Genomic DNA, 10,757 nt, shown 5'->3' with positions numbered 1-10,757 from the left:
TATTCTTCCATGGTACGGCTCCCCTGTTGGCGAGCCAGAGTCTTTCCCTGAGCAGAGTCCTCTCTGACGGTATTGACTCCTGAATGTGTGATTGCATGTGCTTCAGTATTTATACCCGCTCTACCAGGCGGAATGCGTGATGCAAATCTCGCACGCCAATATGAATTGGCTTATTTAGTTTAAACTCGAAAGTGATTGGGCTCTCAGGCGAGATTCCAGTCGTTCTGACATAACGAGAATGAGGGTTACATACCTAACTGAGATGTTATTTATTGGCAAGGTTCTTTATGGTTAAAATATTTTCTTTCTTTCTTTTAATTATTATTATTTTTTTTTAAGTTCTTAAAAGAAAAAAAGATTTTGATATTTTGAAGATATTTGAAGTACTGTTCACTGAAAGATTCTTTGGAACCAAAAATGTTTCTTCTATGGAAGTGGTTTTCAACCCTGGTCCTGGCACCCCCAACACTGCACATTTTGAGTATCTCCTTTCTCTGACACCCATTTGAGGTCTCTTGAGTCTCTACTAATGAGATGATGACCTGAATAAAGTGTGTTTATAGGAGGACATCCAAAATGTGCACTGTTGGGGGATACTTTATCCCAAGAGTGCACATTTTGGATCCTTTATTTTTAAGAGTGTACATCAAAACTCATGAGGTAAACAATGTGGGTAACATGAATGTCATCTTTGTGCTTCAAATGCTATATGCTTTGTGTCTGACTGTATTATCTTCCTCATCATTGTTTCTAAAACTGATTTGAGTGGATGGGCTCCCCCTGCTGGTTCCTACTACTTAGTTCTTACCAAACTTTCTTTCATGATTTACATAGGATGTATTTCTTTGTCCCACTAACCTGAGGGCAAACAGGGAGTAATAAAGGGGTCATTCAGTACATTTTCAAATATACTTTTTTTTCCTTTCTGAGGTCCACTTATAATGCTGATCAAGGTTTTTGCAACCCAAATAGTCATAATTTATTTTTTCTAAATATTCCACTGTCTCTCACCCTTTCAAATGGTGCAATTTTTATGCTGTATTTTTGTAAGGACTATGCAAATGTTTCCTTGAAATGTTAAATGTATTTGATGTCAAAAATCCAACAATCATGAAATGAGCTAGTCACTGGTCTTTTTTTTTTTTTTTTTTAAGGCTGCTTCAAACAATGTGTGTTAATATTATAATATTAATAAACCGCTGTATAACTAAACCAATGCTGACGCTCTGTGCCAAAGGACTCTGAATGAAGAACCTTGTGACTGTTATCAAGCAGGAAGAGAGCTAGATAGCTTGCCATGCAAGGGCTGTCGCTTCTGCCGAAAGGTCCACCATCAATGGGCCAGATTCGAGGAAGATGTCGATGATGTCATTCCCTTGGCGATAAGACGCACACACTCCCTTGACCGTCAGAATGAGGGTAGTTGCACTAACACTCCCAGTGATGTTAGGTGATGACATCCCAGCTCCTTCCTCAAACTGGCTGCAACCGCTGAGTCCCGAAAGTCTCAGGCAAGAACAGTTAGCTGACCCAGACCTTTCAGTTCTCCATAAATGGATGTCTGATGGTTCTTTGCCATCTTTCAAGTGGAAAGATTCAATAGAATGCTCTTGCAGATGATACAGTGTTATGTGGACCAAAGTCAGCGGAATTGGGATGAACATCTTCCCTTACTCACTGCAGCATACAGGAGCACTGTGCATTCAGCGACAGGCTTCACACCAAACCAGCTGATGCTGGGGCGAGAAGTTTTCCAGCCACATGACATCTGGCTAAGGACGGCTGAGGTTACCAGGTAAGCTAAAGGTACACCTGTGTTTGTCCAAGAACTGCAAGCTATTCTGCAGTAGGCTAATCAAGTAGCGTGCCAGAACTTGCACTCCGCTCAGACACGCCAGAAAAAGGTCTATGACTTATGAGCCAGAGAGAAGTCCTACCAAGTAGGTGACCTTGTCAGTGAGGGTCAGTAGCAAGAAAAAGGGCTACAGTCCAAAACTCCAACCCCCATGGCAAGGGCCATTGGTCGTCACAGCACGCCTTGGACCAGTGCTCTACCGAGTCAGGGACAGACGAAGTGATAAAGTACTGCATCATAATCGCTTACAACCCTATCTAAGTGACCACATACCTGCCTGGATGTAGCGTCTGCGACACAAATACACCTGCACCGAGAAAGGCTCCCTGGTTTCAATAACTACTCAGGTACCTGTTGCCACAGGAGCAGAAGCACCAAACCCGTCATCCTCTGACAATTCTGACCTCTGACCCTTCTTGTAACGAACTCTAGCTGTGACCCTAATCCCTGTGGAAAAGGGACGAAGACAAAAAGTGGGCAACTTGTTCGAGCCCCAAGTTGTTATATGGACTAAAAGAAGAAAATAGAAGACAACAAAAAGTGTTGTTCTAGTGTTAGTTCAGTAAATGCATTGTTTGTTACAGTTATATACATAATGTGTTCTTATTTGCCAATCAGATGTGTGTACGTCATTACGTAGTGATTAGTTCACTGATGGTTGTATATAACCTTGTATATGGTTGTATATGGTTGTATATAACCTTGTGAAAATTTTTTGGCCTTTTTTAACAGTAAAGTTTCGAATATCAGAGCCAATATATTGCCCCTTTCTTTAAACTTTTCCTTAAACATGCACTGTTCAGCTATTTTTTGTCAGTTTGAGCCAGTTTCAATGTTATCTCTTACAAATATTATCAATCAAATTAAACCCTCCACATCCTCTACGGACCCTGTCCCTCCACACTTTTTTAAGGATGTGTGGGAAACGATTGGCTCTCATGTTGAGGAAATTATAAATAGTAGCCTGTCTTCTGGAGTTGTGCCTGCATTTTGTAAAAAAGCAGTGATTGAGCCACTGATTAAGAAAGCTGGACTTGAGTCCACAAATGTTTCAAATTATCGTCCTATTTCAAAGCTTCCTTTTTTATCGAAAATTTTGGAAAAATGTGTATTTTTGCAGCTACAGTCTTTTCTGGAGGTACATGGCATTCTAGATACTTTTCAGTCAGGTTTTAAAGTATTTCATAGCACTGAGTCTGCACTTTTAAAGGTTTTTAATGACCTGTTTTTAATGACAGATTCTGGTGATTCAGCCATTTTAGTGCTTTTAGATCTCACTGCTGCTTTCGACACAGTTGACCACAAAATTCTTTTATCTCGTCTGGAAAACTGTGTGGCAGTCAGGGGGACTGCCCTAAAGTGGTTCCAGTCATATCTTTCAGGGAGATGCTTTTTTGTTAAAATGGGGGACTCTACTTCATCAACGGTGCCTTTTAACTGTGGGGTCCCCCAGGGATCAATTCTTGGTCCTATTCTTTTTGCATTGTACCTCCTTCCACTTGGAATAATTTTTAAAAAGCATGGCATCTCCTATCATCTGTATGCTGATGATTGTCAAATTTATATGCCAATCAGAAAGCATGAAGGCAGCCCCCTGACACCCCTACTTGAATGTTTAAATGACGTCAAAGCGTGGTTGGCTAAATGAGAGTAAAACAGAGATTATGCAGTTTGGCCCCACTAACCCCATGATAGATTTGGGCCCCCTCAATGATTTTGTGCATCCTGTTGTAACTAACCTTGGGGTAAAAATAGACAGTGATTTTAAACTAAACAAACAAATAAATGCAGTAGTGAAATCTAGTTTTTATCATCTTCGCCTTTTAGCCAAAGTTAAACCGTTTTTGTCTTTTAACAGTTTTGAACTTGCTTTTATTTCTTCTCGTTTAGACTACTGTAATGCAATTTATATTGGTATAAATCAAAACGCACTTTCACGCTTACAGTTAGTCCAAAATTCTGCAGCACGTCTTTTAACAGGAACCAAAATAACTCCAGTTCTTGCTTCATTGCACTGGCTTCCTGTTCGTTTTAGGATTGATTTTAAGATTTTATTGTTTGTTTTTAAAGCTGTGAATGGACTGGCCCCAACATATATCTCGGACCTCATCCAAATTTATACGCCAGCGCGGACACTGAGGTCAGAGGGCCAGCTCCAGCTTGCAGTCCCCAAGTCAAGACTTAAAACTCGGGGGGACAGGGCCTTTTCTGTGGTTGGACCTAAACTCTGGAACGCTCTGCCCCTCCATGTCCGAACTGCCCCTACAGTTGAGTGTTTTAAGGCTCGTCTAAAGACTCATTTTTATTCTTTGGCTTTTAACTCCGCGTGAGTTGTGTGGTCCTCTGTGGTGTTTATTCTTTTTATCTTTTATATATATTTTTAAATCTGATGTTCTTATTTTGTTGTAATAATTTTATATTAATTGTTTTGTATGTTCTGAGTCTTTTGTGCAGCACTTTGGAAACTTTGTGTTTGTAAAATGTGCTATAGAAATAAAGTGGATTGGATTGGATTGGATATAAACCCATCAGCGCTGGGCAAGAGCATAAAATCCCCGTTGATGTACAGTTGTGTCTTAATAAGTAAAGTTCCTGAACGGACTCTCTTTGTTGTGTGCTTCTCTTCACGCCTCCACGGACACTGAGAAACCAACACGAGAAAACACGGTAACACTTTATAATAACGTTCAGTTGTAAGTAATTTATAAGTGGTTAGTTAATGATGAACTAATCATTTACAAAACATTCATAAATGATTAGCAAGTGATATACTAACATTTTATGTATGTTTTGTAAATTCCGTTACAAGTCATTTACAATTGATTAGTAAATGATTAACTAATCATTTACGAAACATGACTATGCATTCATAAATGATTAATAAGTGATATGTTCATTATTTTATGTATGTTTTGTAGATTCAGTTATAAGTCATTTACATTTGATTAGCTAATGATTAACTAATCATTTACAAAACATGACTATACGTTTCATAAATGTTTAAAAAATTGTTACTTTTTTTGTATGTTTTGCTCATATCAGGTGCACGTGTTTCAGAGAAATGCATATTCATGTTTTGTAAATGATTAGTTAATCATTAACTAATCAATTGTAAATGACTTATAACTGAATTTACAAAACATTCATAAAATGTTAGTATATCACTTGCTAATCATTTATGAATGTTTTGTAAATGAATAGTTCATCATTAACTAACCACTTATAAAAGACTTACAACTGAACGTTATTATAAAGTGTTACCGAAAACGCAACAATATTCATTGAATAGTTCATGACAAACACCATTTTCATTTACAACTGTGAAGAGAAGAGAGTCTCTGCTGGAATTTAAGATGGAGGTTCGAAGAAAAAGCTATAATGTTTTCCTCCAGCACTTTAGTACTGCATACCATAGAGAACAATGTTAGCATAATGTGATTGATCACTTTATTGTTTTACGATGATTCAAATAGATCATATTGGAAATACATTTTATATAAACACAGCAACAAAACAAATAAGCTCTCTAACATATTTTGTCTTTCAGCAGCTCAAAGTGACCATAGAGTGTGAGACAGTGACATTTTTACTCATAAAAGTATACTGGTACACTGACATGGTTTTCAAGTTTGTATGGTTTTCACCTGCATCAACTGATGGTTCTAGAGGGAGTTTTGACACTGAAATATCCACTGTGTTCTGCTCATATTTTCTCACTCCCCTGTTACATCATAATCTTTATCCTTGTGCTTGTCTTTTCCTTACAGAGTGTATTCATTTTTTACACGCATCCATTTGGAAATACGTCCCATTTGAAATTCAGTATTGGCACAAGTTTGGCACCTCTGAGCTTATTGGCTGTAACATTTACAATCACCTGTAAATCTCCTCCCACTCCTGTTAGAAAAAACCCAAGCTCAGTGTTAATTGTTACCATGATTACTTTTGTTATGCTGTACGTACTTACCATTCATGTTGATCATCTGTTTAGATTTATTCACTAGCGTAGGAGTCCACACAACTTGGTATGTGATGTCTGTCTGTTTGATGAGTTTAAGAGTGATTTCAGACCCTCTCCAGTGTGTTCTGGTCTGCAGAGGAATTCTCAGAGATGGTCAGACACCACAAATACACACAGAATGCTGATGAGATGTCAGTCTGAACTTGATGGCTGCCATGAGTTGTATCAGTCCCCGGGTCTGAATTTGCTCATTCAATCACTGTACATTATTTTAGATGCTACATTCAAAACAAAACGCTCAATGGCTAGATAAAGGGGTTGTGCCGAATAAATTTCCATGTGTTGCCAGAAAATGGCATCCGCAGCAAAATCATCCATCCATCCATTTTCCAAACCGCTGGTCCAATATGGGTACAGTGTAATAATATACAGGTATAAGTTAATTTTTATTTGATTATTAAACTGTTTAATTAAGGTTTATATCAGCTAGTTTCCATGACAGAGATCAAGATAAATCGTTTCATTACTGGAGCTGCTAGTTAGCTAAATTTCAAATATTAAACAGCAAGCACAAACTACGCAAAAGCAGCCGCATTTCCTGCACACTCAGTGTCCGAATTCACTCTTCTTCATTTACTCATTCAAGTGGAGTAATGTAGGGAATAGTTAATGTGTGTAACGAACTGCTCCGAGACACGAAGGTTGAGGATCCAAATGCAGTGTTTTAATGAAAGGGTAATCCAAATCCAAGCAAGGGTCATACACAGACAGGCAGTCCATACAAACAAACAAATCCAGAGGGTGAGACAGGAACAGGAAATCCAGGACACAGGCAGATATCAAAGACCGGGGAAAACAAGGGGGAACGCTCAGAAATGCAGTGTTACACATACAAAACTTTGCAGTGAGTGAATGAGTGTGCATGGTTTAAATAGGCTAAGACTAACAAGGTAATGAGACACAGGTGGATGCAATCAGGGATGATGAGTCCGGGCGGTGAGTTATGGGAAATGTAGTTGTGAGGGAATCATGAATGTCCGATGTGGAGTGCCCTCTGGTGGCTCTCAAGGGCACTCCAGCTGTTAACCGTTACAATGAGGGTATAGGGGGCGATTTCGAACACAGCTAAAGTCCTACTGAAGCAAAACACAGACACAGACCAGAGATGGTTAAATGAGATGCTCTATATTATTCAAATGGAACGGTTTTGTTTTAGTGCAGTGCAGATTCGAAGCCTCACTTTAGATGGCAGTACAATTACAACTTCCATGTGATTTTTGAAACTTTTTTCCCTAATATAACAAAAATATTCCTAATATTGTCCTTAATAATACCTAGTTTATTTACAGATTTTGGCCATAACCATCTACTTTTGACCACCAGATGGAGAGATTTTCAAATCACCAGAATTATTAACAGTATTATAAATAGTCATAGGGCAGTCTGGTTTAATTGTTTATACGTAATACGTAACTTTCAAAGCTACGTTTGGATAGATGCTGAAACGTACAGTATGTACGTATCGGCAACATTTAAATGTAGCATAATTATGTTTTTACAGCTACAAAATGTTTCTTTTCATCTTTCATATCATGAAGAAATCTGTATAATTTCCCTTTTACCATTTTATATATAAATGTAAGATCCCTTAACCCTACTCCCAAACCTAAACATACCCATTTTATACAGAATATAAAAAGAATAAAACGTAATGGACAGAGATGTGTAGGAAAATGACAATTTTAGTAACAATAAAGCATTAAAAATATATTTTGAGCCACTAATCCTACCTACCCCTAAACCTACCCATAACCATTTGTTAAAACTACGTACAGTTATGAACAAAAACATAACAGACAGACAAGTTTAATCACAATCATTTATTTATTGCGAAAATGTCATAAGCGGTACCAAATACAGATAGCACATGTCCATCTGCAAGATGTCTTGTAAAGATCTGTTAAGCTGGAAAGCATCTGCTGTGTAAAAACATCTGATAAACGTCTTAGAAAAAGCAGTTTTACATACAAGTGTCTTTATGAAATCTAACAGGAAACGTCCTAGAGACAAATTGCATATGAGCAAACACTAAAAAAATACATTTTGCAGATGTAAATGCAGGCATCAAATAGATGTCTCCGAGATGTACTTGTGCTATCAGGGAAAAGTCGTTCAAATGACGATGTGTTGCAGTTGCAGTCGTCTCTGGTGGTATGAACACGACTGAAACACAGCATGTCGCAATCTGTGACAAAGCAGGCGAGAGCCAATGAGCGTTTGATATCACGGCTGTAAAACATGTCCTAATGCTTCCTTGAGGTGGCAACTTTTGAATTTGAATTCATCATAACGAGCGCAGGATTTGACGTTTACGGTCACTACTGAGAATGGAGATTGAGCTGAATTTGGATCTGTTCCTCGCAAACGCAAGTCTTGGTGTATTTTATGGATCTATTGTCAGTCACTGTATAGGAGAAAATGCCTTCTGTGCCTCACGGCAAACAAACCGTGTTTTTGTAAATATTACAAAATGATTAGAAGATTAAAGAAATGTTATTCATTTTAAGGTTTTAAAGTGTAGTCTTGCTTAACATTATGTAGGTTAATCCTCCGAAACGAGTTTGCAGGAGTAGTCATGAACAGAGCAAAATGTTATTATTTCTTATTAAGTATTATTAAGTAGATAAAGACAAGAGTTTACCATATGAATCTAGCGGTTTTTTCCAAGCCTTAAGAAGAGACAAAATTGCTTTATATTATGAACAACTACTATGAGTTAATTCAGGCTTTTATACATAAATAAACCCTGATCAACACACATACAATGATCAAATATGGTGAGCAAGCTCAAATTTGATTGTTTGATGCACAAAAAACAATGAGGTTTGTTCTAGCTCGCACACGATACGGCAACCCTCTACGCACACCTTGGCAATAGAATCGCCTTTGGCTATAAATTTGTCAGACTCTCTCTCTATTTGTGTGTGTAAGAGAAACGCAACGGCAAATCGCGCGCCTTCACACTAGAGTTTACGGTACATCAAAAACGTCTCAAGGTTACGACTGTAACCCTAGTTCCCTGAGTAGGGAACGAGACGATGCGTCGATGACGCTTTAGGAACGCCCCCAGCGTGATTGCGTCTGAAGCATCTATGTCAACTAGTCCAATGGAAAGAATGAACGTCACGGGCGGGTGACGTCATGACCAGGAAGAGATAAAAGCGCATCCGGTGCAACCAGCATTAGCTTCGAAATTGCCGAAGCAAGTCGATCACAGGGATGCAGGAAGTATGGCAGGGCGATGCATTGTCTCGTTCCCTACTCAAGGAACTAGGGTTACAGTCGTAACCTTGAGACATTCCCTTTCGAGGGAACTCGCGATGCGTCGATGATGCTTTGGGAACGAGAATACCCAAATCGCCAAACTTACGAATGCCTGAGTGTCAGCATGCTGTCAGAACTAACACTAAGCACTAAGCACCTGAGACCCTGGGGCAGCATCCAGGTCCAGGCTATAAAACCTAATGAATGTGAGCGGTGAGGATCGCCACATCGCAAACGTCTTGGAGAGAAACCCCATATAATAAGGCTTTAGAGGCCGCCATACTCCTAGTGGAGTGAGCTCTGACCACCAAAGGGCACGGCAGGTCAAAGGACTCATAAGCAAGAGAAATAGCCTCAACTATCCACTTGCTAACTGTCTGCTTAGAGGCTGGAATACCTTTCTTGGGTGATCCAAAGAAAACAAATAACTGATCGGATTTTCTCCATGGAGAAGCACTGGACACAAGAAGTTTGGCTTTTCCTGGTCCGAAGAAGTAAACGGAGGAGGACAGAAAGCCTACAGCACAATAGGCCTCGGAATATTGGTCGGCACTTTAGGGACGTATCCCTGTTTAGGGTATAAGAAAGCCTTGACCATCCCGGGTGCAAACTCAAGGCAGGTGGGAGAAACCGAAAGGGCCTGAAGGTCTCCGACTCTTTTCTTCTTCTTCTTTCTTCTTTATTTATTTATAAAGCACTGTTCCAACAACAATAAGTTGTACCAAAGTGCTGTACAAACAATTCTAAAATAAGAAATAAAAATAAAAACAAAAAACAAAAAAAAATAAAAAAAAATAAGGGGGACTTTTGAGGGACGAAATAGCTAGCCGAAAGATGGTCTTAAATGTAAGTAATTTCTCTGAAACCGAATCTAAGGGCTCAAAGGGAGCCCAAGACAGGCCTTCTAGAACTATTGAAAGGTCCCAAGTCAGCACCCTAGTGTGAGTTGCAGGCCTCAGCCTCAAGGTGCCACAAAGGAAACGTGTGATCAGGGGGTCTCGACCCAAAAATGTACTACCCACCGGGGCGTGGAAAGCCACAATGGCCACGTAAACCTTTAGGGTGGATGGACATAAACCTGATGCAAAGCAATCATCAAGTACTGTATTAACTGAACAGTTAACCGGATCCCACTGACGCTGGTGACACCAAGAAGTGAAAACTCTCCATTTCAATGCATATAGTTTCTATATAGCTATAGCTTAAAATGGTCTCAACAACCTCAGTTGAGAGACCACTCTCTATAAGTTGGGCCCCCTCAGAGGAACTATTCCAAATCTCTGGCCAGGGGTGAAATATTGTGCCCCCTGCCTGAGACAGAAGGTCTCTCCTGATCGGGATCTCCAAGGGAGGGCTGTTGAGGAGATGAATTAGGTCCGCAAACCAAATTCGACTTGGCCAGCGTGGTGCTACTTGCAGTAGGCTTATTCCATCCTGGCTGACTCTCTCCAGAACTCCTGGGAGCAGAGCAACAGGGGGAAATGCATACAGACGTAGCCTCGGCCACGTCTGCGCCATAGCATCCAGTCCCAGGGGGGCTGGGTGAGTGAGGGAGAACCAAAGTGGACAGTGCGTCGTGTACTGAGATGCAAACAGATCCACTTCTGCTTGGCTGTA

The sequence above is a fragment of the Rutilus rutilus genome (assembly GCF_951802725.1).
Source record: "Rutilus rutilus genome assembly, chromosome: 3".
Lineage (NCBI taxonomy): Eukaryota > Metazoa > Chordata > Actinopteri > Cypriniformes > Leuciscidae > Rutilus > Rutilus rutilus.
This window is presented reverse-complemented; position numbering follows the sequence as displayed.